The sequence below is a fragment of the Neolamprologus brichardi genome, chromosome 15 (genome assembly GCF_056152115.1).
Source record: "Neolamprologus brichardi isolate AB-2024 chromosome 15, ASM5615211v1, whole genome shotgun sequence".
In the NCBI taxonomy this organism is placed as follows: Eukaryota; Metazoa; Chordata; class Actinopteri; order Cichliformes; family Cichlidae; genus Neolamprologus; species Neolamprologus brichardi.
Window position 1 is genome coordinate 30123256 of NC_142118.1, and position 20337 is coordinate 30143592.

General features: G+C 42.1%; 1 pseudogene; it reads right to left on the reverse strand.

The window, feature by feature from the left end:
* Positions 1-5465: 5465 nt before the first annotated feature.
* Positions 5466-19951, reverse strand: LOC148098563 (uncharacterized; annotated as a pseudogene).
* Between the last annotated feature and the right edge of the window lie 386 nt (positions 19952-20337).

Below are 20337 nucleotides of genomic sequence, written 5' to 3' on the forward strand. Positions count from 1 at the left end.
GCCTCTCGGCCTGGGGCTCGGTCACTCAGGCACAGCTGGCTGCCGGCGGAGCTCACGGGCACGTCGCTGCAACCCCCCCTGGCTTCTGCTCCGTGGCTGCTGGGTGACCCCTCATCTGGGACTCTCCTCAGCTCTTTCTGGGACAGTGGCACGGCTGCCCCTCTGTTGGTCTTCCTTGGTCTCTTGTGTTCTGGGGGCCTCTGGATGTCTGGAGTTTTGATCTCCTCCATACCTGCTTCATGCCCTGGAGGACGGGGCAGTGGCCCCCCACACCCTCTAGCAGATCATTACATGAGGGAACCTTTTAAGAAAACAAGCGCGTCCATGCTCACAGGTGTACACACGGGTGATCACACACACAAATTACACCCTTTTTGGCTCCTACCTCAATGCACACTGTGCTGTCGATCTTACGTGCTGCACAATAATGTTTAATATTTAGTATTTACTGTCATATTCCCATATATCATTGTGATGTTGTTTATCGATTACTCTCGTTTTCTTCTGCTTGTTTTCTCTTTTCTTTCTCAACAGGTGATCCAGGTGATCGATACATGTATTTTTTTTTTTTTTTTTTTTTTTTTTTTTGCTTATTCTGTTTTTTGTTTTTTGCCCTTCTCCCCCGTCCCTCTTCTCAGCTGTTTTTCTTTCCCTCTTTCTTTCTCCCTTTTCTTTCCCCCAGTCAAGTCTGTCCCGTATTCAGCAAGTGAAAATAAAATAAAGAATAAAAGGTGAATCAAATGGACCATTACGGCAAAGCTGGGATGGTCAATTTGGTAAAGAAAATCCGTTGGGCATCTTTCTTCGCCTTTAGACAATAATTCTGATGGCAAAAGAGCCAAACGGGACAGGCAAAAAAAAAAAAAAAAAAAAAAAAAAAAAAGATATTTGTAAATATAAAATTTTACATTTATTAATCATGTAAATTCCCTGCACCTGTCACAGACATCCACATGATGTCCTAAAAACTTTCCCATTCCAAAGTTCAAATGTTGAACAGCATATTGATGTCCAGGTTGGGTCATGGTTGGACATCCAAATTGTGGAGCTAGTTTAGAGATCATATACAGTGTTGGGAAGGTTACTTTCAAAATGTATTCCACTACAGATTACAGAATACATGCCCCAAAATGTATTCTGTTACGTTACTCAATGAGAGTAAAATATTCCGAATACTGTGGATTACTGAATATATTATCATGCTTTTTACATGAATGCACTATTGCTGTGCCATTTATTACTATTACTGAAGGCTACTCACCATACCAATACCAACTAGATTTTTTAAATCTTAATAAATGAGTAACAGTAGGGTGGACATTAGGTGAGGCTGCACTTTTTGCAGCGATCTCATAGAGAAAACTATTCTGTGCGTATATAAAAGTCCAAGGCTCCAAAACATAGTAAAGGGACATCTGGCTAGGCTAGGTCGGGTTCCGTGTCGGGCTCATAACCAAAAACTAGCTTTACTTTGTTGTCTGGGTAAACTTTGCTAGCGAGAGACAGAGAGAGGCGTTGAAAGGCTGCTCCAACGAAACATATTGTTTAGGACAGGGGTCCCCAAACTTTTTCCAGTGAGGGCCACATAACTTTTTCCTTCTCTGATGGGGGGCCAGGGTCAGTTTGTAACAGAAAAAGTGTGACGATCACAGGTTTGCCGAAATGTAAACATTTATTGTTTTCCAGAAAGCCACACATAACCAAATATTAATAACCCTTTCCGAGATCAAATAACCCTCTCTGGGTTCTTAACATACTTTGTCGAAAATATCCTCCCCCGTTGTAGTGCCTTTCAGACTTTGGAGGGCTGCCAGCCTCACTTTGAGATGTGCGAGGAGCACATCTCAAAGTTTGCGCTAACTCCACGAATAAAAATAAGAAGCTGCGCTGTGTCCTGCACGTCCGTGCTCTCATCCAGTGCTAATGAAAAAAAAGTCTAATTCTTTCGTCTTTTGTTGCAGCTGGGCATATACATTACCCCCTATTTCGTCCACGCGTCTGGTGATTGTGCTCGCCGATATACTCACAGCATTAAACACATCTTTCTTATCAGGACACACCTCCTCCACGACAACATTCAAACATTTCTTGACAAACTCTCCCTCAGTGAAAGGTTTACCGTAGCTTACCATCAGTTGAGCAACACGAAAGCTGACTTGAACTGATGACTGGTTCAGCTGAGTTTGGCGTACAAATGCAGTCTGCTGAGCAAACAGTCCACTTTTTAGTTTTGAGATTTTGTCTGTTCGCATTTGGCCTTGCAAGCTATCATACTTGTCTTTGTGACGGCATTCATAATGTCGGCGCAGATTGTATTCTTTGAATACCGCCACCGTCTCTTGACCGATGAGACAAACAGCCTTTTCTTTGCATTGAACAAAAAAATATCCGGCCCGCAGGCCGTAGTTTGGGGACCACTGGTTTAGGAGGAAAACACGAACACAGTGTACAGTCGAGTCTTAATAGCTTACTTACAACTGGGCTCGTCAGGCCCTCTTTTTGGCTGCAGTGGTTATTATTATATTTGCATGCTTCCATCTCTGGTCGGTGACAACTTGTACTCTTCAAATCTCCTTTTTCTCCCTCCCTCGCGCTCACAGACACAAAACGGGTATGGCATTCCATTCTCCCTGCAGCACGGACTACACTGTCCATGAGGTTACATTCTTTAGGGCTACGCCTGTAACACTCTGCCTATTGCCTTCATATTAACTAATTTTTTTGAATAATAATTTTTAAAAATATTTCTTCTCGTCATTATGCAAGTAGGGGTGTCGCAAGATTGAGACACAAGCATTAGAGCGTCTTTGTGATGGCTGCACTTACAGCCACACAGTGGTAATACCCACCATGTTAGGGTAGAGGCTTACAAGTAACATTGCATTCACATTTGTCTTTCTTTAAATATAGGAATTAGTTTACAGGACAATAAATAACTGGTTTTTGTTTAGAGTTAATTCAAATATCCACTTAACACTGTATTCTAAAATAAGTGCGCACATTTTAGTTTACACTGTTATGTATGATTAATCTTTTGTTTTCTGAGTTACCTTAGTTGCAGCTGTTCCAGTCCCTTGATTAAGGAGCCAAGAGGTGGAAAAGGGGCGGAGCGAGTTTTAAAGGAAGTCTACAAATTGGTTCATGCCATAACTCGGGACCATGGGGGGAATTGGAGTTCATTATGTTAGGTTTAGTTAGGTTTTGTGTATTTTACCCCTTCTCCTGTTTTTGTGGGCTGATCAGCCACTATTTAAGTTTCCCCTTTGTCTCGTTAAGTTAGGTCAGTTTGTTTGAGTTATCAGTAGTGTTGTCAACTTTGAGTAGAGTTTTGTTATTTTGACTAGTGATGGTGAGATGAAGCCTCATGATGAACTGAAGCTTTCCACCCAATTGGTCGACTCATGGTTCGAAGCATTGTGATGATTCATTTGCTCTACTGCGCCATCAAGTGGACAATTCAAGTGAAGCGGGCTCTGTGATTATAATGATGTGTAAACCTCTAAACTGAATAAATAAATTGTTTTCTTGGTTATTTATCCCGAATATTGTCTCAGTATGTGTGATACAAAAGAGAAAGTGGAAACTATCAGGACAGAGTTTTGGTATGATTGTGTAACTGTTAGCCTCAGACAGTCAGTCAATAGTATAATTCAGATCATAGATCAGTACATTTGCATATTTTTATAACTATAAAAAGAAAGCTGACACTTTCGAGACTTTATCTAATGTGTAAGCATCACAGCAGATGTCTTAGATTAGAATCAGTGAGCTTTCAGCCCCAACCGTGTCTGTGCTGTCTGGTGAGAAAGGCGACATCTCACTGATTCTGATGCGTCAGCGCTTTGTGTTTACGTCTTTGTGCAGAATTGGTGTACCTGCTCTCATTTACTGTTTTAGCTGTTTGGTGGTGGTTGAAATGTAGTAATATTTATATTAATAATCGATTCAGGATTTTAATGAATCGATATCACGTTATCCAAGCTAGAATAGATTTTAATCGATAATCAAAACCCGCTCCTAGTACCTGTGTAATCATGCTTATGTACATCTGGATAATGACACAAACTAGTATTTGGCGCTTCACTTTTTAATAAACTAAAAGACAGAAATCAGATTATAGGATCTGTAGTGTTGTTTATTTATATTATGGTGCTTATCATTTGTGATATTTATTACTGTGTGCATACTTTATTAGGAGAGATAAAATAAAATAAAAAATCTCTTCCTTCCTGGTTCCATCGAAGAAGAAATGCTCAAGTAACTATGTAACACTTACGTAATCCAATTCCACAACACAGTGTGATGGGAAATCAGCTGTGTTTTTCTGCCCATTTTATTTCGAATCTGGCGCGAACCGGTGAACCAGTCCCTGAATCAGTCACGTGGTACGGACTGCCCGCGAGGCCTCAAACGTCACTGCATACGTAATCAAAGCAAGCCTCGATACGCGCTTCACAGACACGCCCCCGAAATTACCCGACACACGATTCGACACTTCGACACACAGGACACATCACTAATTTTGACCTCTTTTATGGGCCCAAGATTTTGATTCTTTTGGCATGATTTAACTAATTATGTTTTTTGGGTTAAATAAAAAATCATTTTTTTGGACTTTAACCTGTGCCTAAGTTTCCTTCACTGCTCGGTCCATCACAGTCTTAATGCGTGTTTTGTTTGGGTTTCCACCGGCATGGAATTACCAAAAATAGAGAGGGCATAGCCTAACATATGAAACAGGAAAAAACCGCCGTGTAATCCATTTATTTCGACAAAGTAACTGTATTCTGAATAACACATTTTCAAACAGTAACTGTAACGGAATACAGTTACTCATAATTTGTATTTTAAATACGTAATGCTGGTACATGTATTCCGTTACTCCACAACACTGATCATATAGATATCCAGAATTGGTTACTGAGCGAAGGACCCGATATAGAGATTATCTGCACATCTATTCAACGACCAATGTTTAGTGGGTTAATACTAAAACACATAACAAACTTTTTATTTATTTCCTTTTTTGTGGCATTTTTAGCCTTTATCTGACAGTGTGATGCAGAGAGTAGACAAGAAAGCAGGAACAGGAAGGGGAGTGGATCACATGCAGGAAAAGTAGAAAAACTTGACTAATAGTTGAAATAATATTTGAAATAATTACAACATTTTGAAAATATAAAGACTGAAGCTTTAAGGCATTTTGATCTACTCTTTTAACAGAAAGTTACCATTATGCATTTAACCTACCTGTTTTTGTTACCCATCACTAGTTTGTCTGTCCGTATCTGGAAGTCCCACAGGATCTTAGCTCAGTCATTCTCAACCACCCTATGGGATGTGTCCCATTTTGACCCCGGGACTTCAAGGCTTTACTTAACACAGATGTTCTTGTATATTATTGCCAGCAACGTAGTTATGACGTTCCATGTTAGCTCTGCGTACCAGCATCTTGTACCCTGCGGTTACGTGCTGGATTGTCTCAGGCACATCTTTGCACAGTCTGCACCTGGGGTCTTGCCTGGTGTGATAGACCCCAAGTGCAGCCTCTATGGATCTTGTACTTAGAGCTTCTTCCAGTGCTGCCTTGTTAGGTGCATCTGTGCTGTCTTTCAGCCTAGCTTTGTCCAGCCACTGGTAGGATTTCTTGATATCAGCCACTTCTTCTAACTGCTGGTGGTACACACTGTGCAGGGACCTGTCCTTCCATGATGGTTGATCTCCTCTTTCCTCTTCTTTCTTGAGTTTCTGCTGTCTGAGGTATTGACTAAGCTCACAGTCATCATCCTGATGTACTTATGGATGTCCATTGTCTCATCCTGGACAGTAGTTCTGACACTCACTACTCTTTGGCCTCCTTCCTTCTGCTTAGTGTACATTTTCAGAGTAGTGGTAGTGGGTAGAGAGACATCACTTCAGAAACATCAGGAAGACTGAAGAAAGTTACATATTAAAATATATATTATCCTCTCTGGTTACCCAGTATGAATAAGTCTGAATTACTTTATGGTAAATAAAACACTATTGGCAAAAACAGTGTGAAAGAATTTAGTTTTAAGTCTTTAGTTCAACAAGTGATGCTCAAGTGATGACCGTTGACCTTTATCAGGTTTTATTTAATGCTGTCAGAGAAAATATCCTGTCCTCTTCATGCATCTGATGCTGTGCAGGTCTGGGATCAGCAGCTTTCTGAAACACTAAACTGAGTTACTGTTTCTGCTGATAGCGACACAGTTTCATGGATGATTAATCCTTTTGACTTTATGTTTTTAACTTAAAAGGGCTGTATCTTTCACTGATATGTGGTACTTCACACAAACATCCCATCAAGGGTGAAGAGTAAATGTTGAGGTTTAAGAACTTTTATTAAGTGATGTGTAGGGCCACTGTTCTGTACCTGCAAACACAGGAAATTACAGCTTTGAGCTTTCTCAGAAATTTTAATCCTCATCTACGGACAAAGGCAACATCATGAATGCAATACAGAATTATCCAGTAATAAACACAATATTGTCAGAGGAAAAGGTTGTTGTCTTTGTGTTGTCTTGCAGGGTAGTAGGATTAATCTTAAGTTGCTGCACTGTGTGTCAGTTAATGTGAAACTGTCACAGGAAATTAACTAAAAAAACAAAGCTCATCTCAGAACCAAGTCTGCTTTGTCTTACCTTTTGTCAGATGTGGGGAAAACATTATCACACTGTGCTGATTAGATCTGAATTGCTTCAGCCTATCTGATGAAATGCAACTATGATTATCAAAGACATCTTGTGACACCTTAACTGAAAAAAATGAAGGTTAATTGAACATCATATGTCATATGGAAGGATTCAGTAGCTAGAGTTTGTGATTTACTATTTATTTATACATATACAAATGCATGTATATATACATATATATATATATATATATATATATATATATATATATATATATATATATATATATATATACTGCAACAGTTAATTTCATCGGGTCTGTGTAGCATCAACTGTCATGAAAATGCAAGGCCCTGAACAGATGTCCATGTGCCATCCAATTTGTTGGCAAAAACTATCCAAAGAGATTCCAAAAGGTCTGAGTAATAGTATGATAACAACTACTAGTCTATAGCATGCAAAGTTTGCAAGCTAATGTAATCTCTGGTATATATCTTAGGATCATGACAGGAGTCCAAAACCAGAGTACTGCAAACTGGGTCATCTCATTACAAGGAATGTGATTAATGCAATAAAAAGCTTTTAAAACATTGAACTTATCTAATAGCCACAGACACTGCAAGAAAGAAATATGGCTGTAAGAGAATGCTCAATTAAATCTACGGGAGAATTCTGCAACAGAAAAGATGATTAAAATCATATTTGTCTTATCAACAACATCTTTAGAAACAAACATCAACAACCAGAAAGCAGCTTCACCTCTGATCACACACACTCTACTCTACTCACTCACCTGGAGGATCAACACTAAGGTAGATGATGCTGATGGGGTCGGTCTTCAGATGACCTCTCCTCCTGCGGCTTGTTCCTGTGTTGACATGACACTCGTATGTTCCAGAGTCATTAATGGCCACATTGCTTAGAAGCAAAGACACATCTCCATCCTTTATTAAAATAACTGTTGTAACAGACATCTGACCACAACACATATAAAATAATGTTGTGGTTTTCTACCAGAAGAGAAAAGGCAAGCAAATATATTCACTGTTCCCCTAAAACCATTGTGTTACACCAGCCTTAAATATCTTTACCATTTCTGACACAGGGAGAATGAGATTAGAATGTTGTATCACTGGCTAAGTTGAACAGTGTGTTACAAACTGCCCTTTTGGCTGAAAATACTTGGTCGGCATACACAACACAGCTTGTGCGTGGAGTTACTGTACAAAATACCACCCACATACTGTACACTCATGCACTCCCACATCAATAAATGCTCATGGCCAAGCTACATTTAGAGTTTAGATATGTATAAGCAATTCCAAGGACAGGTGCATTCTGATGAAGCTCCAGTGCTGTTATGAGAAAGCTTTTAGTGATGCCAATCTGCTATTTATTGCTCTGTGTGTCACCTTAAACAGATAAAGCTTTCTGTTTATTCAGCCTCATGATGAGTCTAAAAGACCCATCATGGGGCTGAATAAACTAGTCTGTACTTCTAAATAAAATGGAAAGATGAGAATGAAGCAAATGTGATATAATGTTTTCTCCTCTCACCTCTTCAGGGAGGAGAAGCTGGTCACATCTATTAGGTTCTGTATCATCATCAGTCCCTTTCTCTAATGCAGAATGTCTGCAGAGGGTCCCGCTGCTCCTCTAACTTATCACCAAGGTATCGTATTAGAGTTGATTGTGTGTCAGGACTGGATATCTATGATACAATCAGTTATCATTACTCTACAAAAAACTTCAATGATCCTTCTTAATGATGCTCAATCAAGTAGAGAGCAGGAGCTACATGTACACCATAGGTGAGCTATTTGTTTACAAATCACATCGCTGTAAATTAAACCTAACTCCTACATAATCTCATAGTCATGTTAAGAAATTTGGTTCATTTGTAAAGTAGATTTTGCACCTGTAGAATATAGTCTATGCTGTAATTAGGACTTCGAGTTCTCATATATTTTTTCCTGTGGTGAAGCTCAGGATTTACCGTGATGTGGAAATCACATATCAACATTTCTTAAACATTTTGCCTTAATTTTTTTTACTTCTATTTAACCTAGTCAAAGCTCATAGCTGTGAAGCACATGTGCAAATGAGGTTAAACAGGATTAAACCATCTTTTATATGTCAAAACCACCTGTGTGATATTGTAGAGGGTTTCCTTATACCTACAAAAACATGGTTCTGTTGGGGATGGCTACTTTTACTGGAAAGTATGTTGGTCTACAGTGGTTTAAATGAGTGGTTTTTGTTACAGCAACATCCACATAAATGCCAATACCCAAGGAGAACACTGCAGGTGGCCAAATTAGGCTGCATCCTGCTGAGGCCGCATTTGTAGGCCAATTACATCACAGCGACGCGACGATAGCTGTCCAAATTAGTAGACTCCTCCAAATGCGTCCATCCTCCTTTTCTCCACATTTGAAGGATGGGTCGGATGTATCCTTCGTGGCCCACCATATCCCAGAATTCATAGCGCGGCCCAGCCAATTCCAGTTTCCAACAATGGCGGCTGCTGCTTAGTTTTAATACTACTCTTATTACTCTTTCTGGGTCACAAAATAAACTTTTAAGATATATTCAGGTGGGAATGTAGCTGTGTAAACTTCAAATATCTGCTTGGTTTATCAAGACATCACATATTTGCAAAAGTGCTCAGACGTTTATGGAGACGTCTGTTACCCACCAGTTCCATAGCTAGCCGGGGGGAGAACAGTGAACTCCCAGCACATTGTTTTCAAACCCCCGGCACATCGTTTTCAAACCCCCCGCGGTCTTATGCAAACCAGGTTAAACATAATATATAAGTCACTTAGATAACTTAAAAATGTTATTGTTTGGCTTCTTTCAGTGTTTTATTTTGTTGTGAGACAATCAGTTTGGCCGAGATTAAAGTTATAGTTTTCACACAGCTGAATAAATGTCAAACAGAAAACTGATTAAACAGAAATGTAAAATGGTCGAGAATTCACGGCAGTGTCCTGTTATATTTTGCATACCAAGGAGCAGACGGCTGAGTTTATTAAACTTCACCGAGACAGCTGGTGACCCAAAACTGAAGTTACTCAAATAACAACTTATTACAATCCAGATATGCGGAACACTATATCTAAAACCACAGGACATTTAACATCAAGAGCCCCAACGCCTAACCAATCTCCAACCTTTTGCCCCCGTATCTGGGGGAGTTGGGGCTTATAAGGTTAATGAGGTACTTTTTTATTTAAGTTAAGGCTAACAACAGGCTAACAACATGATGCAACAATACTTCTGCAACTGGTGATGATGTAACAGCACTACTGGATGTAGGGCAGCACAGTGGCACATGGTTAGCACTGTTGCCTCACAGCAAGAAGTGTCCACCATCTGGCCAGGGCCTTTCTGTGTGTAGTTTGCATATTCTCCCTGTGTCTGTGTGGGTTCTTTCCGGGTAATCTGTCTTCCACAAACAGATGGAATTAGTGGAGTTAGGTTAGTTGGCGCTTCTAAATTGCCAATAGGTATGAATGTGACTGTGAATGGTTTCCTGCAACAGACTGGTAATGTGTTCAGAGTGTGCCTTGCTTCTTGCTCTATGTTAGCTGGAATAGGCTCCAGCTCCCCCTGCGACCCTGATAAGGATAAGCGGAAGAGAATGGGCTGATAAATATCTATCTATCTATGCTAGCCCTGTCAGCTAGCATCTTGCACCCTGCTGTTATGTGCCAGATTGTCTCAGGGGCACACAGCCTACACCTGGGGTCTTGCCTGGTGTGACAGACCCCAGTGTAGAGAGTTGAAAATAGCTTTCTAGTAAAATCTGGTATCAGAAATAAACTAGGGAAAACAGCCCCCCCCCCAAAGGTTTTTGTTGTGATTGTATTTTTGTACCTGTCATTTAAAATGCTATCCTACACCCAGCCGCTAGAGGGCGCATTACGCGCAGTGGTATCGAGTAGCGTTTTGGGGCACAGAGGAAGAATAAACCTTCCTGTTGTGAAACGGACATCAGCTCAACGTGTGTCCCTTTTTCTATTCTTTATCACAGGTTAGTAAATGCATTTAAATGAATGTATACTGCAGACCTTACAAACGGACGATGTTGTTTATGTGGGTAATGAGCGCAACTCGCTAAAGAAATGGATTCGTTCTGAGTTGTGTCTGAATTGTGGGTTAAGGCTGCAGGCTAAATGATGCTAATGCTAGCGGACTTGGCTAATGTGGGATACTGAGTGTGTGTGGGGAAGCTAATCTGACCTGTGAGAGACCTCTGGACTGTGAACTCTTAATGTATTATGCACTCTGATAAATGGGTTTTATACTATGTTTTATTCTTCTGGTTGATCTTGTGGTTACAAGAACAAGTTGTGGTTTAATACAAAGACATTTATAGAGTGTTATAAGGAAACTATTTGATCAATGCTGACTGCACAGTAGTAGTGAACGCTGTTAAAGGAGCATTGCACTCTATATAGTTGTAGGTTGTATAAGAACAGTGAATATGTTTGTTTTATGTCAAAGACATTATTTTCTTGTAAAGAGTAAAATAGCTATATTTTAAAAAAACAGAAGTTACATTGTCAGTACAGTGGAAATACATTTCACATAAATAATTTAGCGCTGAACAAGAATTAAAATGTTTAAAAATGAGTTCATTTTATGATGTTTGTAATTGTAGTTAAAAATGAAGTACAGAGTACACTATTGTGTTGTGTTTATCTTTGTAAAACAAATGTGTTTATTGTGATACATTGTGGATCTGATATTATCAATGGATTTAAGCAACATTTTGTTTATGTTTTGTCAAAGTTGTATTGAGAGATTTATACAGTCTCTAGCTCAGGGAATTGTGGCCATGTATGGTAAACTGGACTGAAACATAAGGCCATTTCTTTACAGTTAGTATGGTGATACCTGAAGCTGTTCTAAGCTGTTGGGAAGAATAAACCTTCCTGTTGTGAAACGGACATCAGCTCAACGTGTGTCCCTTTTTCTATTCTTTATCACAGCACCGCACGTTGTTGAACAGGAAACCAGTTGCCCCTCTGGTCATCATCTTAGGGAGGCAACAATTCTGGGGGCTCGTCCGGGATTAGCGCCATGGCGGTCAGGTGCTAATCAGCCAAGAATTGCGGGATCCATATCCCTCTGATGCACAGCATTAGTAACGATTGACATCAGGTATCCAGACATGGCCACTCTGCACGACCTACAGTGGGAGATCCAGAACCAGCTTCATCAGCTGACCAGAGCCGCTAACAGGGACCTGCTACATAAACTTGCAGTCTTGTGTCAAGAAGAAGAGGTGGAAGATGTTCCCAGCGAGGATGCAACTGAGGTGGAGCTCTTTGACTTTATTGTTGACTTTCTGAGAAGTAAACGACTGAAGAGCCTCGAAGATCAGGGCATGTCTCGTCTGCTTGCATTTCGTGACCTCATTGATGACCTACAAGCACCTCAGGTAACTGTTGAACTTGGTCAAGCATCTGATGAAGGGGATGCTGTTTCTGTATCAGAGACTGAACCAGCAGTAGTAGCATCAGTAATGAAAAAGAGTATCCCAACATCGGTGATTGCTGATCCTGTAACTGGTTTAGTAAAACTGACAGATGTTGCTGCATTGTTACCACATAGAGAATTTAAGATACATGGTGGTCAAATCTCAGATTCAGCTTCTGATTTGAGTTTTAACTGTGTATGTAAACAAATTGATGAAGGTCTGGCTGAGGGGTTCTCAGAAGCTGAGGTCTTAAGAACGGTGCTCAAGATAATTAAGTCTGGTACCTTTAAAGACATGCTCATGACCAAAGACACCCTGACTCTTGCTGAGTTAAAAAGGTTCCTTAAAGCACACCTTAGGGATAAGAGCAGTACTGAATTGTTCCAGGAACTAAGTAACGCAAAGCAACATGACAAAGAAAGCCCACAACAGTTTATGTATAGACTAATGGGGGTCAAGCAGCGTATAATGTTTGCTTCTAAACAAGGTACAGACTTTCAATATGATAGCAAACTGGTGCAGGGAGTGTTTCTTCATTCGCTTTACCAGGGGATGAATGAAAAATGCTCATACATCAGACGAGATCTTCAACCACATATTTCAGACATGAATGTGACTGATGACGTTATACTCGATGTGATCACAAGATCACTGAGGGAGGACACCGAGAGGAAAACCAGGTTGGGACAGGTATGCAAACAAAAAGCAATCAGTATCAATACAGCCCAGCTGGACAGTGACAAACAGAATGCCATTCAAGTGCAGGCAGAGGTGCAGGCCAATCGCAGTGCTATACAGGAGTTAACAGCCCAAGTGTCATCTTTGGCCAAAAGTTTGGAGAAAGCCATCACACCGGTAGTGAATGTGGCAACAGAAAATACCTACAACCCTTTGCCACACACCAAACAGTCAGCCAAGCCTGAAGTTAAAGGGAAATGTCACCAATGTGTATCCCAAGGAAATGACACCTGCTCACACTGCTTCCGATGTGGAAAAGAGGGACACAGAGCTATTGGCTGCTTACAAAAGGGAACTCTGTCGGGAAACCGTGTGAGGTCGCTGGGGAGGGACCACCAGTGACCTTGGAGAATGCAGAGTCCCCAATCCCAGAGAAGCTGCACCCGAAAGATAAAATTCCATCTTCAACCAAGACCTCAAAATCATGTCAAGTGTCCAAAAGGGAGCGTGTTGCCCAGCTGATTGGGGGCAGGTGTATGGTAACTTGTTATCTAGATGGGGTCAAACTTCAAATGTTGTTGGATAGTGGGGCCCAAGTAAGCATTGTGGAGAAGTCTTGGGTGCAAAAAGCCTTGCCAAATGTGACAATTAGGCCACTGGAAAGCCTACTCTCAGATCACCCACTCAAAGTCACTGCAGCTAATGGGACAGATGTGCCGTTTGAAGGGTGGATAGAAGTTTTTCTTGAGATCACAAGTAGCAGACATGGCTCAGTTGCTATTCATGTTCCCATGCTAGTAAGTCGAGGAGGGTTGAGCAGCCCACTACTAGGCTTCAATGTGATACAAGAGATGATTGCAGGGAATGGTGATCAAAGAGACGACGACAACTTAGTGAGTCTCCTTTCAGAAGTCCTGAGAATTCAGAAGAGTAATGCTGAAAGTCTTGTTTCGGTGGTTCACACAAAGCAACCCCTGGAAGAGTCAGAATGTCCAGTATTACGAGTTGGAAAGAAGGGACTCGCGATCCCCCGCAGTCAGATCTGTCAGGTGAAATGCCGCATGAGAGCTTTTCCTGGAGGAGGAGTCATGTTGTTTGAGCCGAATGTAGACTGTCACTTGCCAGATGGGTTGGAGTTATTTCCTGCGCTCGTTGAAGTGCCGGCCGGCGCCTCAAAAATAGTGAGAATACCAATCCAGAATTCAACAAGGCATGATGTTTTTTTACCTCCAAAAGCAGTCTTAGGATTCATTGAAGAAATTACTGAAAGCACACCTGTAAACATCCATCCAACTATGCAGGGGCCTGGAGAACCACACAATGACAACCTTCTGTGCGCTACCCAAACAAGTCCGACCAGTGAAGAACAAAGTAATTGGAAGGAAAATCGCTGGGCTGGCAGTGTGAAGGAAAGATGGCATCCAAATGTGGATTTAGATCACCTGCCGGAGCCTGACCAGAGCACGGTACGGCAAATGCTTTATGAGGAATCAGACGTGTTTGCTCGTGATGAAGGAGACATTGGGTGTGTCCCTGGCTTACAGCTCAAAATCAATACAACTGATGACACTCCAGTTCAAAAAAGCTACAATTCCATTCCACGGCCACTGTTTAAGGAGGTGAAGGAGTATATCCAAAATCTCCTAAACAGGGGGTGGATTAGGAAGTCTGTTTCTGCCTATTCCTCACCTGTAGTGTGTGTGCGAAAAAAAGACAACAGTCTTCGCCTGTGTGTTGACTTCCGTGAGCTTAACCGCAAAACCGTCCCAGATCGCCATCCACTCCCACGGATCCAGGATTTGTTGGACAGCCTAGGAGGCAATTCATGGTTCTCCATCTTGGACCAAGGGAGTGCGTACCATCAAGGGTTTGTGAGTGAGGAGTCAAGACATCTAACTGCCTTTAGCACACCCTGGGGACTCTACGAATGGGTACGAATACCCTTTGGACTGACAAATGCACCAGCTGCCTTCCAGAGGTGCATGGAGGGAGTGTTAGAGGGCATCAGAGACGAGTGTTGCGTGCCGTATTTGGATGATGTCCTTTGCTATTCCAAAACATTTGACGAACATGTAGACCATCTAAGACAAGTGTTCCACCGGATGCGACAACACGGCATTAAGCTTCGCCCAGCCAAATGTGAGCTCTTTAAGAGACAAATTCGGTACATCGGGCGAGTGGTGTCAGGAGAAGGGATTCAGATCGATCCAAAGGATTTGGAAGCAGTTCTAGCCCTGAAAGACAAGAAGCCTCGCACAGTTGGAGAGGTCCGGACATTGCTTGGATTTCTCAGCTACTACCGGTCCTTTATCCAAGACTTTTCACGACTGGCGAGGCCCTTGTTTGAAATTCTCCAAAGCCCAGCTGAGACAGGTCATACCATCAAGCCTCAGACTGTTAAGGGAAAAAGTCCAGCGACCAAAGGGAACAAGGGGCAACTTCCCTCTCGCTCACCTGTCACTTGGACTACTGAACATCAGAACGTGGTGTCCAGGTTGGTGGACATGTTGACAAAACCCCCCATCCTGGCCTACCCAGATTTTGATCTTCCATTTGTGTTACACACGGATGCTTCAAACGAAGGTCTGGGAGCTGTATTATACCAACGCCAAAACAACAAACTGCGTGTCATTGGGTACGGCTCCAGGACCTTAACACCTGCAGAGAGGAACTATCATCTGCACTCGGGCAAACTTGAGTTCCTGGCACTTAAATGGGCTATTTGCGACAAGTTCCGGGATTACCTGTATTATGCACCAACTTTCACGGTCTATACCGATAATAACCCCTTGACCTACATCCTGAGTTCAGCAAGACTAAATGCTGTGGGTCACAGATGGGTTGGGGAGTTGGCGGATTTCTATTTTGACATTAAGTATAGACCCGGAAAGAGGAACGCTGATGCCGATATGTTGTCCAGGTATCCCGTGAACCTGCAGCAGCAGATGAGTGACCATACAGAGACAGTGTCACCGGAGGTGGTCTCTGCTGTGTGGCAGGGGACAAAAATGGTACAAAATGATGATGTTCCCTGGGTGGCTGCATTGCAACTAAATGGTGATGATGGAAATGCTGTACCACACAATAGCGTTTCAGGCATCATTCCCAGAGATATTAGAGCTGCACAACAAGCAGATCCAGCTATTAAGGAAGTTATTTCTTTGAATCGGAGAGCTTGGACTCCAAATGAAAAAGAGAAAAAAACAATGTCTAAACAGACAAGGAGACTGCTCTATGAGTGGAACAAGCTAGAAGTAGAAAATGGACTACTCTACCGAAAAACAAACCAAAACCGACAACTGGTCCTCCCTGAACAGCTCAAATCAGTGGTACTGAAAAGCTTACATGACGACATGGGGCATGTAGGTTCTGAAAAGGTGATCCATCTGGCCCGAGAACGGTTCTATTGGCCGTACATGCAGCAAGATGTGGAAGAATACGTGACAAAAAAATGCCAGTGCATTAAACAGAAGCGCCCCAATATCCAGCAGAGAGCTCCAATGGGATCCCTCACCACCAGTGCACCTTTTGAGTTGGTCTCTATTGACTATTTGCACTTGGAGCCAAGCAAAGGAGGATATGAGTATATCCTTGTCCTCGTTGATCACTTCACGCGCTTTGCGCAGGCATACCCAACGAGAAACAAATCAGGAAAGACAGCTGCTGAAAAGATATTTCAGGACTTTATTCCTCGCTTTGGGTATCCAGAGAAGTTGCATCACGACCAAGGACATGAGTTTGAAAACAGCCTGTTCCAAAGACTGCAACAACTATCAGGAATTGCACACTCACGCACCACTCCTTATCATCCTCAGTGCAATCCAGTGGAGCGATTAAATCGCACACTTCTCCAAATGCTGCGCACCCTACAAGAAGAGAAAAAGAGTGAATGGAAAGATCATCTGCCTCAGATCGTGCATGCCTACAATTGCACAAGACATGATGCAACAGGGTACTCTCCATTCTTTCTCTTGTATGGCAGGGCTCCACGGCTACCAGTTGACCTACTTTTTCACCAAGGGAAAGACACTGAGGCACAAAACCACCAAACGTTTGTCCAAAAGTGGGCAGAGAGGATGCGAGTCGCTTACCAAATAGCTGCAAATAACAGCCGACAATCCTCAGCCAAAAGCAAAAAGCAGTACGACAGACATGTAAGAGGTATCACTCTCCAGCCAGGTGACAGAGTACTGGTGAAAAATTTGTCAGAGAGAGGAGGGCCAGGAAAACTGCGCGCCTATTGGGAGAAGGTAGTACATCGCGTGGTGGAGAGATTGGGAGATGGACCGGTCTATAAGGTACAGCCAGAGAGAGGTAGTAAAGCCATGCGGGTTCTTCATAGAAACCTCCTACTACCAGTAAACGACTTACCTTTTGAGGAAGAACTTCCTGTGGAAGAAAAGACAAAAGCAAAAAGGCAAAGACAACCTGTAAGAGATGTCAATGAAACGGCAACCAGTAGCTCGGATGAGGAAGATAGTTATACCTACCACCATGACCTCCGGAGGAAGATTCCATGCTACAGACTCGTGAACCCTCAACAACAAGGACCTGCTATTCAACAGGAGCACCCTCAGCAACAGGAAACTGTCATTCCAAAGCAGGATTCTCAAAGTCAGCCCAAGCTACGTGCAACAGCAAGAGAGTTCTGTCCTCTTGACAGGCCAGAATACGGGGGAGAGCAAGATGTTGTGGAGGCTGAGGAGTTAGCAGAAAAAGACATGGAGGAAATGGATGGAGAAAATAGAGAAAATGACTTTGTAAGGAGGTCACAGAGGAAGGGGAGACCAGCAGAAAGACTCACGTACAACGCACTGGGTCAGCCATCATACTGTCACTGGAGGGCAGAAATGAACACCCTTTCAGCTAGCCAACCCTGGATGTGGACACACGGCGTCCCATCATTCTTTCACCCCATCTATTCTCAGCCGTACTACCACAATGACTGCACACTCATACACTGATGGGTCCACACATGAAGAAACAAATGTCAGGAGACATTCTTTTAAGTGGGGGAGAGTGTAGAGAGTTGAAAATAGCTTTCTAGTAAAATCTGGTATCAGAAATAAACTAGGGAAAACAGCCCCCCCCCAAAGGTTTTTGTTGTGATTGTATTTTTGTACCTGTCATTTAAAATGCTATCCTACACCCAGCCGCTAGAGGGCGCATTACGCGCAGTGGTATCGAGTAGCGTTTTGGGGCACAGAGGAAGAATAAACCTTCCTGTTGTGAAACGGACATCAGCTCAACGTGTGTCCCTTTTTCTATTCTTTATCACAGGTTAGTAAATGCATTTAAATGAATGTATACTGCAGACCTTACAAACGGACGATGTTGTTTATGTGGGTAATGAGCGCAACTCGCTAAAGAAATGGATTCGTTCTGAGTTGTGTCTGAATTGTGGGTTAAGGCTGCAGGCTAAATGATGCTAATGCTAGCGGACTTGGCTAATGTGGGATACTGAGTGTGTGTGGGGAAGCTAATCTGACCTGTGAGAGACCTCTGGACTGTGAACTCTTAATGTATTATGCACTCTGATAAATGGGTTTTATACTATGTTTTATTCTTCTGGTTGATCTTGTGGTTACAAGAACAAGTTGTGGTTTAATACAAAGACATTTATAGAGTGTTATAAGGAAACTATTTGATCAATGCTGACTGCACAGTAGTAGTGAACGCTGTTAAAGGAGCATTGCACTCTATATAGTTGTAGGTTGTATAAGAACAGTGAATATGTTTGTTTTATGTCAAAGACATTATTTTCTTGTAAAGAGTAAAATAGCTATATTTTAAAAAAACAGAAGTTACATTGTCAGTACAGTGGAAATACATTTCACATAAATAATTTAGCGCTGAACAAGAATTAAAATGTTTAAAAATGAGTTCATTTTATGATGTTTGTAATTGTAGTTAAAAATGAAGTACAGAGTACACTATTGTGTTGTGTTTATCTTTGTAAAACAAATGTGTTTATTGTGATACATTGTGGATCTGATATTATCAATGGATTTAAGCAACATTTTGTTTATGTTTTGTCAAAGTTGTATTGAGAGATTTATACAGTCTCTAGCTCAGGGAATTGTGGCCATGTATGGTAAACTGGACTGAAACATAAGGCCATTTCTTTACAGTTAGTATGGTGATACCTGAAGCTGTTCTAAGCTGTTGGGAAGAATAAACCTTCCTGTTGTGAAACGGACATCAGCTCAACGTGTGTCCCTTTTTCTATTCTTTATCACAGCACCGCACGTTGTTGAACAGGAAACCAGTTGCCCCTCTGGTCATCATCTTAGGGAGGCAACACCAGCCTCTATGGATCTTGTGCTCAGAGCTTGTTCCTGTGCTGTCATGATTAGTGCCTCTGTGCTGTCTTTCAGTCCAGCTTTGTCCAGCCACTGGTAGGATTTCTGGATGTCACCCACCTCCTCTATCTGTCGGTGGTACATACTGTGCAGGGGCCTGTCCTTCGATGATGGTTTCTCCTCTTCCTCCCCTTTCTTGGGTTTCTGCTGGCATGAGGTATTCACTGAGCATGCGGTCAGTTGGGGCCATCTTCCTGATGTATTCATAGGTATTCGCTGCCTCATCCTGGACTGTGGTGCTGACACTCACTAGTCCCCGGCCACCTTCCTTCCACTTAGCATACAGCCTCAGGGTGCTGGATTTGGGGTAAAACCCTCCATGCATGGTCAGGAGTTTCCTGGTCTTCATGTCAGTGGCTTCTAATTTCCTCCTTTGGCCAACTTATTATTCCACCAGGGTACCTGATCATGGGCAGGGCGTAGGTGCTGATAGCCTGGATCTTGTTCTTACCATTTAGCTGACTCCTCAGGACTTGCCTGACCCTCCGCAGGTACTTTGTGGTTGCAGCTTTCCTAGTGGCCTCTTCATGCTTCCCATTTGCCTGTGGGATGCCCAGGTACTTGTACTTGTCCCCTATGTCTGCATTGTTGCCTTCTGGTATTTCGATCCCCTCAGTTCTGACTATCTTCCCTCTCCTCATTATCATTCGACTACACTTATCCAGTCCGAATAACATTCCAATGTCATTGCTGTATATCCTGGTGGTGTGGATCAGTTAATCGATATCTCGTTCATTCTTGGCACACAGCTTGATGTCATCCATGTACAGGAGGTGGCTGACAACTGCTCCATTCCATAGTCGGTATCTGTAGCCAGTGTTGTTAATGAACTCACTGAGGGGGTACAGGCCTTTGCAGAACAGCAGTAGGGTTCTGCACATATTAATGTGTATAATATAACATATAACTACTCCTATTTAATGAGGAGGTAAAATTTATTAAAAAGATAATCGACCTCTGTTGGAGTAGCGTTCAGGTAGCTGCTCTGCTCTGTGTTGGTACTGGGTATTGAAGATGATAACAGTGGGTAGATTATATTCTTAGACTCAGTTACAACACATTCAGAAAGACATCTACTGTGATAAATCTACTCCCCACTGCTATGTAATCAATTATTGTAAATTTAAACGTTATTAGGAAATGATCAGAC